This window comes from Dromiciops gliroides, chromosome 2 (assembly GCF_019393635.1).
Source record: "Dromiciops gliroides isolate mDroGli1 chromosome 2, mDroGli1.pri, whole genome shotgun sequence".
Classification (NCBI taxonomy): Eukaryota; Metazoa; Chordata; class Mammalia; order Microbiotheria; family Microbiotheriidae; genus Dromiciops; species Dromiciops gliroides.
The window spans coordinates 179,550,698-179,570,598 of record NC_057862.1 but is presented as its reverse complement, the minus strand read 5'-3'; the positions used below and the strand labels follow the sequence as shown (position 1 = coordinate 179,570,598).

Genomic DNA, 19,901 nt, shown 5'->3' with positions numbered 1-19,901 from the left:
CCTTATAATACATCTGGGGTTTTATGTCCTTTTCTGTTCCAAAATGTGGTAATTAATGAGTATCTCAATGCAGTTCCCATTTTCTTTTTTTTGTTTGTTTTGGTTTTTTTTTGTGGGGCTTTGGGGGTTAAGTGATTTGCCCACGGTCACACAGCCAGTCAAGTGTCTAAGGTCATATTTGAACTCAGGTACTCCTGAATCCAGGGCCGGTGCTTTATCCACTGCGCCACCTAGCTGCTCCTGCAGTTCCCATTTTCACAATGTTATGGGGACTCAAGGTACATGGGGTACATTTACCAGAAAATATCCCACTGCCATTATAAAGAAGTGCCATTTGGCATGTCTTCCCCGCCTGATTCCAATCTTTGCTCCTTTGCTGAGTGTGAGGTGAAACCTCAGTTATTTTGATTTGCATTTCTCTCATTTTAGTAATTTAAAATTTTGTTCTTTATGGTTAATAATTTGAAACTTTTGGCCTTTGACCACTTATCCCTTTGATAATCTCTTTTTGTCTTAAACATTTTTGTTAGTTCCATGTATATTGTGTATAAGACTCATCTTTGCTAGAAAGGGTTATTTTTTTTGGTGGTACTTATTTATCCATTTGTTTGTCCTTTTTATGTTTGTTTGTTTTACCAATGTAACTTGGCTTCCATTCAAGCCAGTTAAAGATATGCTAGGGGGGGCAGCTAGGTGGCACAGTGGATAGAACACTGGCCCTGGATTCAGGAGTACCTGAGTTCAAATCTGGCCTCAGAGACTTGACACTTACTAGCTGTGTGACCCTGGGCAAGTCACTTAATCCTCATTGCCCCACTTAAAAAAAAAAAGATATGCTAGGAAAGCTAGAAACCTTCCATAGATAAAACAGTCAAGAAACTAACAACCACAAAGAATCAACTCAATGCAATAAACCCATTGTGGTTTGAGCAAAAATCCACTACAGGAGTCAAGAGAAGCACCAGGAAGAAGAAGGCTCTGTCAGAAGGGATTTCTAAAACGAAAGATCAAGTCTGCCAACTTCATTATTTCCCCATTGCATGGGCCCTCTACTTGAGTCTTTTCTTGTCCAGGAGTCTTAGCCTCAACTTAAGCAGAATCTTGTGTGACCTATTGGTCAAAAACTACTCAAGATTTTTTTTTTTGGTGAGGCAGTTGGGGTTAAGTGACTTGCCCAAGGTCACACAGCTAGTAAGTGTGTGTTAAGTGTCTGAGGCTGAGCCACCTAGCTGCTCCACTAGTTTTTTTTTTTTTTTTGGTGGGACAATGTGCGTTAAGTGACTTGCCCAGGGTCACACAGCTAGTGTCAAGTGTCTGGGGCCAGATTTAAACTCAGTTCCTTTCTAATCTAGGGCTGGCTGGTGCTTTATCCACCCCGCTGCCCCCTAACTACAGTCAAGATATTTGAACAACTGTAGAGCACAGTCCAAACATTGCTCTTCTAATTGACAAGAAGGGAATAGTACTTGGAAAATGTGACTTGTTTTCTTAGATGAATCAAGCCTTATTTCATCAATTCCAACCTAAGAAATTCAACATTCAATTTCTACTAAGCTGGGATAAGGTAGTGGTGTGCAGTTCTTAAGGAAAGTAATATTCTCTTGCAGACAGTATTAAAGCAAGGTCTCCCCCACGCAGCTCTGGATTCTACACTGACAAGTGAAAATAGCAGAGAATGTGGGTCAGAAAGACTGAGGCGATGGGGCTGTAGAAACTGTTAGTGAGCTTGTGTGTGTTTGAGGAGAGAAATGAAGCCAGACATTTCCTGAGTGTCCACAGTGGCAAGCATTTCGGCAACGGCCAGAGGAAGTAAAAATGTGCATGCTGTATTCTCAGGCCAAGTATTCTAAATAACATAATTTTCTTGCCTACAAAAAAAGTGTAGAAAAAAAGTTTAGCGCACGCAAACTAGCAAGGCACCCTTAAAATAGGACACACAGTAAGTAAACTTCGGGCATCCTTTGATAGCTCAGTTGGTAGAGCGGAGGATTGTAGAGGTAGCATATACCTAAGAAATCCTTAGGTCGCTGGTTCGACTGTGGCTCGAAGGAAAGGCTCCCCTTTTAGATATAAATGACTGACAACACATAGGTAATCTCTTCAGAACTTGATATCACTTAAATCCAGTCCTCTTCAAAAACGGACTAACAACATTCAGTAAAGTCTGAATGAAATGCACAGTCACTCGTAGTGGACTTCTGTACCGTAGTCAAAAAGTCTGTCTTGGTTAATTTAGTAATCTGAAGCCAGACACCCTATTCTATGACCTTGTAGAGAAAAATTTCGAAGAGCACTCAATCACTTATGCATGGGACTAATATAATTTGTTGAATATAATAAATAGTATGACTGAATTGTTATTAGCCTTGATCATTGTTATCAAAAGACACGGAAGTGAGTTTTGAAAGCAGCATGGTAGATCTTATAAAGATGATTAAATAGGCAGTTACTGTGGTGTAATGGATTGAATTCAGGTCTTGGGATCAGCAACACAGGGGTTCACTTTCATTTCAGTGTCATCACGGACAAATGGACAAAAAGCTTTCTCTGTAAAATGGGGATAATATTACTAGCTGTGTGACCCTGGGCAAGTCACTTAACTCCCATTGCCCTGGGGGAAAAACGGGGATAATAATACCTAATTTATGGGGTTGTTGTGAGAATCAAATGGTTCAGTATTTGTAAAGTACCCATCACAATGTTTGGCACATACCTATACCCATATAGGGGCTTAATAAATGTTTGTTTACTTTCTACTCTTGGATGTTTTATTTATATCTTCTGCTCCATCAATTTTTTGTTGTTGTTGTTGCAATAAAGACAAAAATTCTTTCCAAATCAGTAATATTTTCCCCTCCTTAAAATACCTTAGGAATCCATTCTTATGTTTATTTTTGCCCGGCAATGAGGGTTAAGTGACTTGCCTAGGGTCACATAACCAGTGTCAAGTGTCTGGATTTGAACTCAAGTCCTCCTGAATCCAGGACCCGTGCTTTATCCACTGTACCACCTCGCTGCCCCTGCATTAATTTCTTGTGTTATTTTATTTTATTATTTTGGTGAGGCAATTGGGGTTAAGTGATTTGCCCAGGGTCACACAGCTAGTAAGTGTCTGAGGCCAGATTTGAACTCAGGTACTCCTGAATCCAGGACCAATGCTTATCCACTGCGCCATCTAGCTGCCCCCTTGCATTAATTTCTTACAACACATTCTTATTCCATTACATTTGTTATGGGCCCAGTGTACCCCAAACGTTTTCCGGGGTAAATCAAAGAACCTTCTCCTTGAGAAACTAAACCAAAGGACAGACATACCTAAAGAGATAAGTGGCACTGGATCAGGACTGAGTTAGCTCCAGGACCACCACCCTTCATTCCAGTCTCCCCTGCCCCTCCAGGAGAAAATTAGGTGTGGCTGCTGCCTTTGTGGCATGAGGAGGACAGAGATGACTTGAGCGATCTGGAGCCCGATCCTCACCCAGATTCCCCCGGCAACCGCCAGTGGGGGATGGTCCTTCGCCAATAAGGGAACTTTCCACAGTCAGATGCTCACCCCTTCGGACCTCCACCATCGGTCCTCTATAAAAGTATCTGCCTGTCTCCTGCTCAGGGAGATAGGTATCTCAGAGAACCATCCCTCTGTGCCATGCCTTCTCCCTACTAGAAGTCCAAGGACTTCTCTCTTGGTTTCCTTTCCCTAGCACCTAAACAATTATTTTATTCTAACTGGACTCGTGTACAAGACGGTGTAATTCTTTGAAGAGGAATTCCTAAGAACCCCTACCCCAAACCCCCTCATTTCTCCCATAACATATTCATATATCACAACTTTTTCAGCTATTCTTCAATTTATGGGCATCCCCTCAATTTCCAATTTGTTTCCACCACAAAAAGAGCAGCTATAAATATTTTGTACAGGTGGTTCCTTTCCCCTTATTTATGATCTCTTTGGGATATAGACATAGTAGTGGTATTTCTGGGTCAAAAGGCATGGATAATTTTATGGCCTTTTGGGCATGATTCCAAATTGCCCTCCAGAATGGTTGGATCAGTTCACAACTTCACCAACAATACATTAGTGTTCCAATTGTCTCATATCTTCTCCAACATTCATCATTTTTCTTTTTTGTCATATTAGCCAATTGGATAGGTGTGAGGTGGTACCTCAGAGTAGTTTTAATATGCATTTCTCTAATCAGTAGCTTTTGAGAACATTTTTTCATAGGGTTGTAGATAGCTTTAATTTCTTTATCTGAAAACTGCCTGTTCATATCCTTTGACCATTTCTCAACTGGGGAATGAATTGTAAAGAAACCATTCTTATACAGGGCCAATTTGTGGACTGCAGTAGGGACTTCCTTTGCATTGTTTTTGTTAACGTCAAGAAAGAATGGAAGGGGGGAAGGAGGAAAGAGCAAGACAAGAAGCAAGAATTAAAAGAAAGGAGTGAGAGAGGAAGAATGAATTATGTTTGGGTACCAAGATTTCCAAGTTGTAATCTGGCTCTGGCTTTGAAGAGAAATTGTAGGCTTTGGACTCCCTTGAGTATGGCTGGGACTGTCCTAGTGTCATTATGCATCCCTTTCATGGCAAAGTGGGCTAATAGAAGGCATTGCATAGAATGGCTTGTATGAGAATGAGACTTGAAAAAATAGAGATATAAAAATTGTCCTCACTGATTCAGACTTATAGTCAACCAAAAAGGACTGTGGCTCCATGAAAGAAATTAGGGTAGAGGGGGCAGCTAAGTGGCACAGTGGATAAAGCACCAGCCCTGGATTCAGGACCTGAGTTCAAATCTGACCTCAGACACTTGACTCTTACTAGTTGTGTGACCTTGGGCAAGTCACTTAACCCTCATTGCCCTGCCCCCCGAAAAAAAGAAAAGAAAAGAAAGAAATTAGGGTACAGAGAACTAAATATATAAAGTCTAGTCCAGTGAAAAAGTCATAATTATAGTGCTTACTTAAAGGGGATCAATGGTCACCAAAAATCACAACATATTTCTTCAAAAGTGGAGAAACTCAGAGACTTGTGAACTATCTTATACCCTGGATGCTAATATATGGGTAGATAATGTAGCCTATATTCAGAACTTTAAATAGATGAAGAAACATGTGCTATATCTAACTGACAATTTAGGATCATGAAAGCTGAGAACCTTCAAAGGAGCTTCATGCTAAAGGTAAAAGGAGTTTAATTCTCATTTTTTAACTGGGTCCTATTTCTAGTTTGCAAGTGCCTCATCGGGGCAGCTAGGTGACACAGTGGATAAAGCACCGGCCTTGGATTCAGGAGGACCTGAGTTCAAATTTGACCTCAGATACTTGACACTTACTAGCTGTGTGACCCTGGGCAAGTAACTTAACCACAATTGCCTCACCCGTTCTCTGCCCCCCCCCCCAAAAGAAAGGAAGCAAGTGCCTGAGCAAGCATACCCAGGGAGCTGGACATTCTTTTCTTCAAGGACCATTTATGAAGATCCTACCCTGCCTGGCACTGGGCTAGGTACTGGGGATAAAGAGACAAAGGAGAGTATCCTTCTTTTTAAGAAACTTGCTTTCTATGTTAATGCCACACTACCTCTGAAGTCAATAGTTCTGATCTCTGTACTTGAAACTTTTGGAGATTCTCATGAACAAAATTTATTATGGACCCCAGGGATATCAAGAACCTTAAGAAGGAGCAAGGAGGATTAATATCACTCCGTATCAGAAAGGCTTCTTTGTTTATGAGACTAGAGAAACACCTTTGGAGCCTCACCTAGTTAATAAAGTACAAAGGTAAAATACTACTTCTCATCAGCCAGCTCCTCCCTTATTTTCCCAAGTGCTTCTCCCTCTCAAAGGTCTCCACATAAATCACAATCAGTCCTGTTTACAATGCCACAGATCAATGTATGATAGTAGTCTAGGGAGATGGGAAGCATATGGGCTGCTGAGAAACATGAAAGAAAAAGACTAATTTCCACTTCACACTCCAGTAAATAGGCTTTGGAGGAATCATAATGTCATGGGGTGCAGAGCACCCCAGAAGTTCTCTGGGGCACACCGAGGAATCTTCTCCTTGAGAAACTAAACCAGAGGACAGATAACACCTAGAGAGATAAGCTGAACCAAATCGGACTGAGCTAGTTTGGGATTCCTACCCTTCATTCTGGTCTCCCTTACCCTGGGGAGATAAGTTTGGGTGTGGCTTCGGCCTTTAGTCACTACCAGTGGGGGATGGTCCTCCACTGCTCACCCAATTCCCCCAGCTACCACCAGTGGGGGATGGTCCTCTCTCACTAAAGGAACTTTTCACGGGCAGATGGGCCACCCCCATCAGTCCCCTATAAAAATACCTTTCGGTCTCCTGTTCGAGGAGATTTGGTACCTCTGAGCCATGTGCTTTATGCCAAATCTCCCCATGAAAAGTCCAAGGATTTCTTTCATGGTTTCCCTCCCTCCACCCTTCCCTTCCCTTGCTCCTAAATAAACTATCACCTTATTCTAACTAAGTTTTGTGTGCAAGAGGGTGTAATTCTTTAAAGAGGAATTCCCAAGAACCCCAACCCCAACCCGTACCCCATTTTCCCACCATATCAATAAGAATCATGTGTTGAAGTTGTAGTAGTGGTGGTGGTGGTGGTGGTAGTAGTAGTGGTGGTAGTGGTAGTAATAGTAGAGTAGATTCCCCAACCATCTATCTTGTCTATCAACAAATATACTTAGTAAAGTAGTGGAAAGAATACCTAAATTGGAGTCATAAAGAAATGGCTTGGAAAGGATAAATCACTCAATCTTTCCAAGCCTCAGTTTCCTAATAAATAAAATGAGGACAATATTATCTGTGGTTTTTTTGGTGGGGTTTTGTGGGGGTGGGGGTGGGGGTGAGGATTAAAAGAGAAAAGTTGTGTAAGGCCTTTGCAAACTTCTCACTTTCTCAGGGAGTATACATATAGATAAAATCATAGATGTATAAAGGATTGGTTGAAGGGGTGGTCAGAACCAGGGAGGTGGTATTCCTGCAGTGCTGGCACCACTACATCCCATTTGTTCATAATATGTAAATATACATTTTGTATGTTTGGCCCTAGCCAGTAAATTTTAGGAAGGGCATCGAAAGAATAGAGAGCCCCCAAAATGGTGAGGGCAATGAAGGCTGTGCCTCAGGAAGATAGTTTGAAGAATGTTGAGCCAGGAGAAGATCAACTCTAGGAGATAACCCCAGTCCTCTCCACTCTTACAGCAGATGACTTAGATTTCTGCTTCAAGTGAGATATACCGACGTCTGCATTACTCCTTAAAACCATTTTGGTCAGCTAGGTCTGGTCAACTAACAATCTTCTTTCACTATTCAATATTGAACTGTGTTCTCAGGCTTCTTTCATAAGTCCTTACAAAAAAATGCTGTCCTTCCTAAAAGTCAGAATCTAAGTGTCCCCAGAGTCTCAAACTCCACAACGCATTTCTTTATCAGGTGAGCTATCAAAGGTCAAGCAGAAGAATAAGTTAAAAAAAGGAGGGGTTAGCAAGTAAAGGGATACAGCCAACAATTTCAAGATCTGCAGAGAGAAGGAAGTGGAGCACAGAAAAGCAGAAAATAGAGAAGACAAGGGAGAAGGTCTTGTCAAGAATGACAGACCCTTGGGAGAACTCTCTCATTGGAATGGTGGGGACCAGAGATAGTCTGCTAGGCATTCAGGAGAAAAGGGTTAGGGAGGAAATGGAGGCATCCATTGTAGACTTTTTCTAGACAGCGCTGAAGGGAAAAGGGATGATAATAGCTAGATGGGGTTACCAAGGTCAAAGCGAAGGTTTTTAAAAATAAGACCGGGGAAAGTCAGGTATGTTTTTGGGTTTGGGGCAAGGACCCAGAATCGGAAGGCAGTAAAGAGAGACCGACAGAGACAGAGAGAAAAAGACCCGGAAGAGTGTGTGTGTGTGTGTGTGTGTGTGTGTGTGTGTGTGTGTGTGTGTGTGTGTGTGTGTGTGAGAGAGAGAGAGAGAGAAGAGGGGGGGAAAGGGGAGGGGAGGGAGAAACAAGGAGAGGGAAGGAAACAGAAAGAGTAGAGGGGATGGAGAAAGAGAGGAGGAAGAAAACTAGAAATCAAGGCGCTAGAAGGGAATGGAATTACTGGCTCAGGTAGCTTCCTTCCCGAGGAGTACATAAAAGCGCTTCTGTGGCTTGAGGGAAGGAGTAGAAAATGCTTGTTTAAGGATGTTCTCCGCCCCCCCCCCCCAATAATATGATGAGAATTCACGCCATATCTCCTCATTCTTCTCCGGGAAGTAGAGAATTAAGCCATGTGCTCTAAGTGTGAGGCTACTGTCTACCCATACAGTATCTGAATTTTATGCTACATTATTTAAAGCATCCCATACATCCTACGTAAAAGGAACCTTCTCCTCCCCCAAGAGAGGTCGACCCCCCCCCCCCAACCCATACCAGCAAAGCGGAAAACAAAGTCACCAAGTTCCAGTATAGTAATTAGAAATATAGGGAGGCAGCGGACAGGGAGAAGGGGCAAGAAGTCAGGTCAGGAAGAGTCCGAGAGTGGAAAGTTTAAAACACTAACCGAGATTGACTTGTTTATTGTTTTGTTTGTATATATTTGCACCACGTATCTATTCACGTCCAGACTATGCGCTTTAGTAATAACTCAGGTGGGTGTCGCCAAGCTGTAAAACCTAACCTGAAGAGTGATAATAGTCGAAAGGATATGTGAAGAGGTAAAAAAGTTAGGGCTCGTCCGGGATTTGAACCCGGGACCTCTCGCACCCAAAGCGAGAATCATACCCCTAGACCAACGAGCCACACGAAGTCCCTTCGCCTTTTCCCCAGAAGTAGGTTAAGAAAAAGGTGACTGATTTGAGAAATCGCTATACCAGGCAAGAGTTTCCCTTAACCGTTCTTTCCCCTCTCTTTTCCATTATTCTTCCCTCACACTCGCTTGCCCACAACTCCTTCATGGAACACCACACACCTTTCACTTTTCACCTTTCTCTGCCACTCAAGAAAGGACACAAATGCACACACCAGTCTCCTGCTCTACAGACAAGAAGACCTTGGGTGCTCTTCATTCCAACTTCTACGCACCGAACAATGCTTGTTCCGGAAACATGGGAGATAATTGCTATCACCTGCACCCACCCTAAGCCCAGGTTCAGCCAAGCTTACACCCACCTGTTCTTCGATCCCACTTCCCCACAAAGGTTTATTATTATTTTTAAAAATTTATATTGAAGTATTCACTATTTTTTTTTACAGCAAAGTAAATCACACGGTCATACTGTCGGGAAAATGAAAAGGGAAGAAGAAAAAGATTAAACATTAACAAGAAAAAGAAGAAAGAGCTCAAAGCCAACATATTGTCTCCATGAAAGTGCATCAGTAGCTAACACAAAAGTGCCAACCTGACCGAGCACTGAACCAACTCAGACCCTGAGTGTAAGCACAGCCAGTAGTGATACAGTCAAAGCCCAGGACAGTCATATAGAGGAAAGAAAAAGTAGTGCCAGCCAGAAACACTGGTGGGTTGTAGTTCCAGATTCATCCCTCGTGAAAAAATATAGAAAGCCTCCTATATCTAGGAAACACAGCCAGGCTCTTGTTCATCCTCAAATTCATACTTTTTGGGATCTTTCCCAGCCATCAGATGGGATCCCACCTGGTTTTTTGACTCAGTAGCTTTCTGTAAATTTAATTCCTTCAGTTCTGTTTCATCTGCTTTGTAGTTTTCAAAGCCAGAGCTGGGGTTTTCTGGGTAAACTTTCCAAAGTAAGAGGTACTCTACACACACGGACACCAAATTCCATCCAGCAGTGAACCCACAGCTAGCCAATCACTGGAGTGCTAAATGGCATTATCTGACCAAAAGCCTCGGGGTCAGAATATTGGTTAAGTGATCAATTCTTCCTATTGTAGCATTCATATCTGCTAATTTGCTTCTGTCATTCCCTGCAACAACAATTCAGTCTCTCTGAATTGTGAATCCAGTTGCAGTGCTGGTCAGATTTGCAGTATTTGCAGGATTGAGGATCAGGATATATGAGGAAGTAAGAACCCAGCCTTCAGTATATATCCAGAAGCCCAGTTTTATGTAAGAAAATCATCATTAAGATGATGCCATACACTATGACTGAACATTCTGTACAAAGAAGTCTGGGCCCCTTTAAGCCTTGCGTTCTTGTCCAATGATGGCTCTCAGGACCAAAACAGAGCCTGCTACCATCAGCCCATAGAGAACTGTTAAAAGCAGGATCTCTCCACAGAGCTCAACCAGAAACACAGATATTGCAAAATGCCATTTCTTACCTCCCCAGGTGAATAGAGAATTGCCGAGATAAAGAAGAAATTTTGCAGAGGTAACATAGTCTTTAAAGGATCCATAGCATTCTTCATGATTGTTTTGGTCATCCATCCAGGTCATGACACTAGGAGCTCCTGATTGACTTTTCTTTGTCCTCTGCTGTTGTTGCTGCTCTTGATGTTTTGTTGTTTTTGTTGTTAATTGGAGAGCAAATAATGAGACACCACCACCCAAAACCAAGAAAACAAAACAAAAATGACACACTAGTAAATCCTTTTTTAGAAGGTGTAGCTGGGATTTCTTTTTGTTTCTTTCCAAACTTAGCTATCACTGTAGCTGAAGTTGGAAAGTTATAGCCTTATGTCAAGACATGAGAAGCAGGCTGTCTCAGGATGGCTGGCAGGAAGTCTTTGCTGAGGCTCCCAGCTTCCGAGGCTGTTGCTTACCACCAGGGTTTATTATATATTTCACCCAATTCAACAGAGATACTAGAAAATCACACAGGCCCAAAGTCAAGCCATATCTCACTCTGCTTTGGCTGTTGTTTCTTCAGTTAGTGAATCAAGCTGTCATTTCTGTCTTTCATTTCCTCCCCCACTCCTTCTGCTTAAACTCCCAGTCATTCTCAGACTTAACTGTCCCACGCGGATGATTTCTGCGTCACCTTAAGCCAATGTGTTGTTTTCCAGATCGTGGGTAGGAAAATGCATCGCTTTGGGGGCTTAAGGAGACCCTGACGCTCAGGGGATGACAGGACTAAAGGGCTCCCCAGTCTTCCTGACTGGCCCCTGGGAATCCTATCTACATTTGTCTATACTTGTCCACACTGGTTTAGGATCATAGCTCTAGATCGAGAGCTAGCAGAGATTTCAAAGGGCATCTCATTCAGCCTCCCCTCTCTCTTTATAGATGAGGAAACAGAGGCCCACGTGGGTTAAATGACTTGCCCAAGGCATTGCCATCTCTTCATGCTCCACACTGCACACTCAAATGGGTTTTCATCTCCCCTAAAGCAAGTTCTATTTATTTCTCTGGATCTCGTCAGGCTCTTCTTGTCCAAAACTGAGACCAAGGTAACCTAGAATTCCTAAAGTCAATATAATCCACGCTGACTTGCAGTGAAGAAGTGATAGTTCTCTGTCAACATCGTACGGGGTGCTCTCTTTTAAAACGCTGCATGCAGTACTTTCAAGGTTCGCAAAGCACATTAAAGACATTATATCGTTAAATCTTCATAACTCTGCTTTTATTATTCCCCTTTTACAAACAAGGAAACTGAGGCAAATAGAGGTCAAAGTCACCTGTGCAGGGTCACACAGGTAGTAAGTGCCTGAGACTGGACTGAAACTCAGTTAGTTCTTCCTCACTCCAGTCTCAGTGCTCTATTTACTGAACAACCGAATTGTTTTTTTCAGTCCCCTACTGATTTGGGAGTCTGAAGGACAAGAACCCACCTCAAGACCCCCTGCTATGACCCTGGCATTTCGAAGTTGTTTTGGGGACGAGAACATCGTCCGACTTGGGACTGGGTCCTTACTGGACACTTCAGTCTGGATGAAGCAAAGTTTGTCTAGCTCTGGCCGAGTCATTCCCAGAAAACATTCTGAGTTTAGGAAAGGAGATAAAACCACAGTGAAGAGAGGAAATCTAGTGGAGATCTTGCAGTGGAGGGTGCCGCGTGAGAAGGGTGGTCGGCGTTGCTAGTGAGCCTTCTGAATGTAGTCGCTTCCCAGTTGTTTTCTAATTCAGTTACGAAACGCTACTCTTGGCGGTTTTCTGCACCCTGCTGAGCTGTGGATTTTTTTTGACGACGAGTACAAGGAAGCGAATGGATCCAGCTTTGTATCCTTACCCTGCAAAGCCAAGCAAAAAGAGGAATAGCGGGTAGGTAACAGATGAGAATGCAGAAAACTGGGGCGTTCCTGGAATGCTGCCTTAAGAAGCCCTGTGTACGCGGGCTCCATAGCTCAGGGGTTAGAGCACTGGTCTTGTAAACCAGGGGTCGCGAGTTCAAATCTCGCTGGGGCCTTCTCCTATAACGTTTTTACTTGCTCTTGTTCTTTAGAAGTGAAAGGTCCACTCTAAAGATTATGTATACCTATTTAATATACCCGGCGTCCGGTAAAAATTTATCGAGAGCAAAGGGGGTCGGCAGTGGAAAAACTTTGAGAAGCGCTGCTCTATACAACTTCCCTAGGTGATCTCAGCAGCTCCCACGGATTTAATTGCCATCTCCATGCTAATGATCCTCAAATCTATCTATTCTTTCCCAGTCTCTCTGTTGGCCTCCAGTTTCGAATTGCCTGCCTGATCAGACATTTCAAACTGGATGTAGAGTAGCCATGATAAACGGAATTCTTCAGAAATGGGGCTTCTTATATTTCTCCCTACGGTCCTTATTACTGTAGAGGACAATACTATGCTCCTTAGTCCCTCAGGCTCACTACCTAGTCATTCTGAATTCCTCTCTGTCTCTCACGGCCTACCCCTACCCCCCCCCCCCCCCCATATCCAAACTGTTGCCAAAGCCTGTCGATTTCCCGGAGAGTTGAAGAAGGCAGGGAGGGGAAAGAATGCGGTCAGGACAAGTTGGGTGCCGGGTGGCGCTGCGGGAATCGGAAGTGAGCTGCTAGCAGTGGGCAGCGAGAAATGAAGCCAGACACCTTCCGCGTGGCGAAGGTGGAAAGCGCTTAGACTGCGGCTGGGAGCAGGTGGGAAGGGCGTTCCGAAGCCAAGCGTGCCAGATGGCATAATTTCCTTGGTTCAGGAGAAGGCAAGAAAAGATGTAGTGCCAACCAGTCCTCCTTCTATAAAAGAAGACGTGGGGCAAGGTCTCTCCGTGCACCCTTCGATAGCTCAGTTGGTAGAGCGGAGGACTGTAGAGGTGACTCTTCCTAGGTATCCTTAGGTCGCTGGTTCGACTCCGGCTCGAAGGAGGTGCTTTCTGTTTTGGACACCGGTCGCACAACTGGAGACCTTCTCAGGAACCACCAGTCTTCTCCAACGGTCATACACACACCGAGAACGAAAGGCACCCTACCTGTGAGCAACCCTTCAGCCGCCCGCGCCTTTCCGATGCTCGCCAAAGGAGCATTCCCAGCCCGCGTTCCCCCCACCGCCACCCCTTGCTGCACCTTCTTCTACTAGAGGACCAACCGCTTCCTGACTCTTCCCCAAAGGGCTAACTAACCTTCGCTGCATTGCACTGCTTTGCGTTGATCTGGAGACCAGCTAGTTAGTCTGTCTGCTCAACCTTACTCAAGTGATGCTCAAGTGAGGATCGCAGAAGTTAACTTAGAGTTGCTGAGAGACTGGGCGTCAACTTGAAACCTGGACCTTGTGGTGTACAAGGCCGATTTTAGAAAGACGGGAAAGCGAGCACTCTGGTGGATACTTATTTTTGTCCTAACCATCGACATGCATGCATGCATGCGTGTGTGTGTGTGTATGCATGCGTGTATGTTGATAGCAGTAAGGACCAAGATTGTTTCCATGAGAGTGGTTCTCTCTCCTTCTTTAAGATACTTGGAGACTCCATTCTTAAATTAGGCCAAGCTGTGGGCTCCAGCGGAGAATTTCCCTGCATGTGCAAGAAATGCACAGGTATTTGTGAAGAAAGAATGGAAGGAAGAGAAGACATAAGATAGGAAAGTTTGAAGGAAAGGGGAGCGGGGAGAACGAATTAAAGAAAGGGGGGGGGGTAGTTTCTGTAGATGCAGAGAATGAAAGGAAAAACCGAACCGAACCCAAACCAGGGCCCGGACGAGACTTTCCCGCACTTTTCAGGTAGTCGCTGTGGAGCCGGCTTAGTATACCCCCTTCGATAGCTCAGCTGGTAGAGCGGAGGACTGTAGAGGCTAACTCTGTGGTGATCCTTAGGTCGCTGGTTCGATTCCGGCTCGAAGGAGAGGTAGCAACCTCTTTTGAACAAATCTTTCTCACTCGAAGTCTGCAAAAGCTGTGAGACTTCCTATACTAGAAGGGAAAAGAAGCCATAGGTTAGGTGCGGAAGGGATTTCTCAGACCTACCCCTAGGCTGCTCTTTCAAGAGTCAAGTCTTGCATCCAAAGTCTTCTAAAATTGAATTCTAGGAGAAGGATTAGAACAAATTAAATCCAAAGCAGCCGGTTTTTCAGAGGGCACTAGTTAAGTTGCGGGGAACTTGGAAAAATGGAGACGACATCAATGGAAGCATTGAGGTGATGAGTCTGAGTGATTCAATTAAAAAAGCATCAATTTCGTGTATAACTGATATCATCGCTTGCGTTTTCAATAGGTGGAGGAGAAACAGGAGAAAGGAGAGAATTTGGAACTAAAAAAATTTAAATGAATGTTAAAAATAAGTAAATTGAATAATTAAATGGGGAAAAAACAATCATGGTGAATCTTTGAAGGGGAAGTGATGTACTCTGAAGAGTGGAAGACTCCAGGAGGTGCTGCATCAATTTAGCATTTGTGCTAGCTGAGTCCCACCGTCGTCTAGGTCAAAGCTTCTTTAGCTGTGAGTCGCGACGCCATATGTGATCGCCTAACTGAATGTGGAGGTCGCGAAAAATTTAGCAACAGTAAAAGTTTATGTATACCGTACCTATTTTATACACTTATATACCAGGGGTCCCGTAAAAATTTCTCGGGCGAAAAGGGTCGTGAGTGGAAAAGGTTTAAGAAGCCCTGGTCGAGGTCGCGTTTTCTACATCAGTGTTGCAAGTCTATAAAAATGTTGAAAAGTCTCTGAACTTTCCTTTGTTGCTGTTGTCCATCCTTCTTACTTGAAGAGGACTAATGATATCAAGATGTTGGGGTCAAGGTACAGAGTGCTGGACTATGGCTGATCAGAAAGTTCTGCCACAGGTCGGGCACAAATTATCCGTTTAAGCATTTGAGAGTGAAATCATCTTCGAGTAAAATAATAGGATAGTAAAATAGGAGATGATGGGTGAGTCTAGACTTAGACTGAGTAGAAGCTGGCGCTCTTTTAGGCTGCAGCAAACTCCAAATTTCAACCTCTTACTCAATTGAATGCAGCCCAGATAGAAATACGGATGAACACTGTTGGAAGGCAGAAAAGGGTTGGCATAATGGAAAAACACCGCCTGTTTACTAGCTTTATTTGGTAAGCACCACCAAATTCAAAGGGAAGTTACCGATCCCTGTTTCAGGATTTTAGAAACAGAGGAGGATAGAGAGATGACCCATAGAATGCAACTTTTAGAAATCCTCTTCGATTACTGTGTCCTGCTAAATTCTTTCTCTGCAATTGGGAGAAGAAATTAATCCCACAAAAATGTGGGCTCGTCCGGGATTTGAACCCGGGACCTCTCGCACCCAAAGCGAGAATCATACCCCTAGACCAACGAGCCACTTCTATGACAATAATATTTCTTCGGAAGCTTTTGAGAAGATGAATAGCCTACTGTTCTTGGGGAATTTTATTTTGAAGACATTACACAGAATGAGTTCTTCATAAGTGTTCTTCTCCCCCCCTTTCCATTATTCTTCAGTCCAGTTTAATTCCCCTTGCCACACCCCCTTAAGACCACTACACAACATTCACCATAGCTCCCATTCTGAAAAAGTCACAGACTCACACTCCCATCTTCTGCAACACCTACGTAGGGACCCTGGACTCTTCCCTCCCCTCACAGTGCCTACCTCAGAAACAGGGGCTTAGCAAACCTGGCATCTGTAATTGTTACAAAAACACAAGAGCAGCCTCCTCCCAGTATTAACCCCACAAGGACAGAGAAGCTTACTCTCTTCCTCACCCCCAACCCTCAACTACTTCTACCTCAACTCCATTCACAAAGATTATTAGATAATTCTGATGACTCTTCACACCCTCCATAAACACACAGATAAACGTAAACTGTATAGGCTTAAAGCCTACCGAAAGCTCGTCCACTGACTTCAAAGAGTGGATCAGACTCTCACTTCTTCTTACCCTGAACTCTCTTTTCGTCTCCCTCTCCCCTACCCTATCTATCCTACCTAAACTTCCATTCATTCTCTGTGATTTGATTATCCCGCCCAGGATGATTTCAGTGGAGCACCTTAAACCCACGTGAAGTTTTCTAGATCCGGATTACCCTGGAGGCTTAAAGGAGACCCCAACCCTCAAGGGCTGCAGGACAGGAGAGCTCCCAAGTCAGGCAAGCTGGCCCTTGGGACTCCTGTCTACGCTGATCCATACTAGTCTAACATCATTAAATCTACATCGAGTGCTGGTAGGGACCTTAGAGACCACCGCTTCACTTTACAAACGAGGAAACAGAGGCCTAGGACAGTCAAGTCAAGACATCTTGATCTACTCGCATTCCATACTCCCACTAAACCATTTTCAGCTTCCTGAGAGCAAGTCCTATTTATCTCACTGGACCTTTCAGGTTCCTGCCCTACTCTGTGTGCACCAGGGCACGTAGATTACCCTAACTGGCCTTCCATTTGGTCATTTTAAATTGAGGAAATTGGATTAGATGACCTCTAACGGCCAGTATGTCTGAGAACCTGTTGTAAAATTACTAGGCCGTGCGACGAACATTTGGAAAAGTGATAAGATGTAGAGAGGAATATAGGAAAGAGAGAAGAAGAGAGTTTTAGGGAGAAAAGAGAAGTTTTAGGGAATCTTTCGGAAGTGGCATCTTATAGACACAAAGGGCTCCAGGGAAGAACAGTAGTAGATTATGTGTGCTTTAAAATTCTCCAGGGCGAAGCTTCCCGGGTTTCCCCAGCTCTTTGGTCTAGGGCCACGAACGAACGAACCTTTTTTGGAAGGATACGAGTGGCCGTATGAACTTTCTCTTTGACTTTCTTGGGTAGTGGACCTATCCAATCATCCACCCCAGTTATCCGCATGTTGCGTCTCTACCCTCCCCTTTATTACCCAAATCCTGACAAATTGAACGTTGAATTTCCTGGACTGGATCCCATTAAACCAACTCTTCCTGCTTCCCTGAAGTGCCCATTTGTGTGTTTCGGTCTGAACTCCACGAAACCCTGCAAGAGACTGCAATGCGTCTGGGATCTCATCTATATGTGTGCTCCTTCCATCGATAAAGAAGTTTGCAAAGGCTTTACACACACCACCTCCTTTAAATGTAATTACATCCTCGTGATAGTCACTAGTTGTGTGACCCTTGGCAGCTGACAACCCCTCTTAGCCTCATTTCTTCATCCGTAAAGTGGGGACAATAATATCTGTGAGGTTAGTATCTTAGGTATTACAATACCGATGTGTTTGGTTTTGCAGGCATTACTTCCCCATTTTATTGATGAACGAACTGAGGCTCAGAGAGGTTAACTCTCCAGAATCATCCCAACTAGTATCACGGGCAACATTCCAAGCAATGTTTTCATGACTCCAAGTCCAGTATTCTTTCTGCTACTCAACTAAGTATCCAGCTTGATGTACTGGAAATTCACTCATCTGCCCTCTAAAAGGCCCTGGGATTCATCCAAAGTTTAGTTACTAGTGCCTGGACAAACTGGGCAAAAGTCTCTTTCCTGTCAAGTCTTTCAGTAGTTCATGCACTTACTACCTCCCGCAACCACTGCCATTGTCTGACGCTGTGTTGTGATATAAGTGTCTGTGACTAATTTGGAAAGATACTAACTCGGGAAACAAGAGAACAATAAGCTGTTGAGAACTACATTCTACTCTTCAACTTGTTGGCCTGTATGTATTCCTGCAGATCCTGTTTTTCTGCCTTATAAAGAAAGAGTCCTTTCTTGAATGAGCTGAATCATCCCAGCTCTCTCTCTCTCTCTCTCTCTTTTTAATATAGAAATCCCTAGAATGAACAGAAAAGAGCACTTCGCTTCTTGGGGGGGATGGGGGACGCGAAACTCGTGGTATTACATTCAACTCACTGTTTCAGGAAATAAAAACCTTAGCAATCGAAACGCTGTCATCCATAGTTCCCATACGCAGTTCTCGGAATGCATTTTCAAATTTTCATTCAAATTGCACATTTTCATTCAAATTGCACATTAAAATAGTGCACACCACAGAGTCAGAGAGAGATATCTGGGACACTCTCAAAGGAGAATAGATAGGATGCCAGGCTACTGTTTGCCAGGCAAGAAGAGTTGCGAGGAAAACGGAATTGTTCTACTTGGCAGAGTCCATATCTCTGACCTGCTTCAGTTCAATGTGTTGAGGCAGCACCTCGCAACTCTCTCTTCTTGCAGAACTACGGACTTCTTGCAGAACTAGACTGCATTCCCTTCCAAGTATCAGAGGTCTCTGGGAGCTAGGTAGACAAAGTGGCCCAGCGAATTACTCCTTGGACGCTTTTCAACGTTTCTGTAAAGAGAATAGCTTAAAATGGGCTCCTACCTCTCCTTCGAGCCGGAATCGAACCAGCGACCTAAGGATCACCACAGAGTTAGCCTCTACAGTCCTCCGCTCTACCAGCTGAGCTATCGAAGGGGGTATACTAAGCCGGCTCCACAGCGACTACCTGAAAAGTGCGGGAAAGTCTCGTCCGGGCCCTGGTTTGGGTTCGGTTCGGTTTTTCCTTTCATTCTCTGCATCTACAGAAACTACCCCCCCCCTTTCTTTAATTCGTTCTCCCCGCTCCCCTTTCCTTCAAACTTTCCTATCTTATGTCTTCTCTTCCTTCCATTCTTTCTTCACAAATACCTGTGCATTTCTTGCACATGCAGGGAAATTCTCCGCTGGAGCCCACAGCTTGGCCTAATTTAAGAATGGAGTCTCCAAGTATCTTAAAGAAGGAGAGAGAACCACTCTCATGGAAACAATCTTGGTCCTTACTGCTATCAACATACACGCATGCATACACACACACACACGCATGCATGCATGCATGTCGATGGTTAGGACAAAAATAAGTATCCACCAGAGTGCTCGCTTTCCCGTCTTTCTAAAATCGGCCTTGTACACCACAAGGTCCAGGTTTCAAGTTGACGCCCAGTCTCTCAGCAACTCTAAGTTAACTTCTGCGATCCTCACTTGAGCATCACTTGAGTAAGGTTGAGCAGACAGACTAACTAGCTGGTCTCCAGATCAACGCAAAGCAGTGCAATGCAGCGAAGGTTAGTTAGCCCTTTGGGGAAGAGTCAGGAAGCGGTTGGTCCTCTAGTAGAAGAAGGTGCAGCAAGGGGTGGCGGTGGGGGGAACGCGGGCTGGGAATGCTCCTTTGGCGAGCATCGGAAAGGCGCGGGCGGCTGAAGGGTTGCTCACAGGTAGGGTGCCTTTCGTTCTCGGTGTGTGTATGACCGTTGGAGAAGACTGGTGGTTCCTGAGAAGGTCTCCAGTTGTGCGACCGGTGTCCAAAACAGAAAGCACCTCCTTCGAGCCGGAGTCGAACCAGCGACCTAAGGATACCTAGGAAGAGTCACCTCTACAGTCCTCCGCTCTACCAACTGAGCTATCGAAGGGTGTACGGAGAGACCTTGCCCCACGTCTTCTTTTATAGAAGGAGGACTGGTTGGCACTACATCTTTTCTTGCCTTCTCCTGAACCAAGGAAATTATGCCATCTGGCACGCTTGGCTTCGGAACGCCCTTCCCACCTGCTCCCAGCCGCAGTCTAAGCGCTTTCCACCTTCGCCACGCGGAAGGTGTCTGGCTTCATTTCTCGCTGCCC

The 19,901-nt window shown here is 44.3% G+C and overlaps 7 non-coding genes and 1 pseudogene across 7 annotated transcripts; 3 read left to right on the top strand and 5 right to left on the bottom strand.

Moving 5' to 3' along the window:
- Window positions 1-8,726: 8,726 nt before the first annotated feature.
- Window positions 8,727-8,798, bottom strand: TRNAP-UGG. Its single transcript has one exon. It is a non-coding gene; the product is annotated as a tRNA-Pro (tRNA).
- Window positions 8,799-9,372: 574 nt separating this feature from the next.
- Window positions 9,373-10,414, bottom strand: LOC122738495 (annotated as a pseudogene).
- Window positions 10,415-12,250: 1,836 nt separating this feature from the next.
- Window positions 12,251-12,323, top strand: TRNAT-UGU. Its single transcript has one exon. It is a non-coding gene; the product is annotated as a tRNA-Thr (tRNA).
- Window positions 12,324-13,139: 816 nt separating this feature from the next.
- On the top strand, window positions 13,140-13,230 carry TRNAY-GUA. The gene is given in 2 exon segments: window positions 13,140-13,176; window positions 13,195-13,230. It is a non-coding gene; the product is annotated as a tRNA-Tyr (tRNA).
- An 881-nt stretch (window positions 13,231-14,111) lies between these two features.
- Window positions 14,112-14,201, top strand: TRNAY-GUA. The gene is given in 2 exon segments: window positions 14,112-14,148; window positions 14,166-14,201. It is a non-coding gene; the product is annotated as a tRNA-Tyr (tRNA).
- Window positions 14,202-15,582: 1,381 nt separating this feature from the next.
- TRNAP-UGG lies at window positions 15,583-15,654 on the bottom strand. Its single transcript has one exon. It is a non-coding gene; the product is annotated as a tRNA-Pro (tRNA).
- A 2,978-nt stretch (window positions 15,655-18,632) lies between these two features.
- On the bottom strand, window positions 18,633-18,722 carry TRNAY-GUA. Its single transcript is given in 2 exon segments — window positions 18,633-18,668; window positions 18,686-18,722. It is a non-coding gene; the product is annotated as a tRNA-Tyr (tRNA).
- Window positions 18,723-19,602: 880 nt separating this feature from the next.
- TRNAY-GUA lies at window positions 19,603-19,693 on the bottom strand. Its single transcript is given in 2 exon segments — window positions 19,603-19,638; window positions 19,657-19,693. It is a non-coding gene; the product is annotated as a tRNA-Tyr (tRNA).
- Window positions 19,694-19,901: the final 208 nt, after the last annotated feature.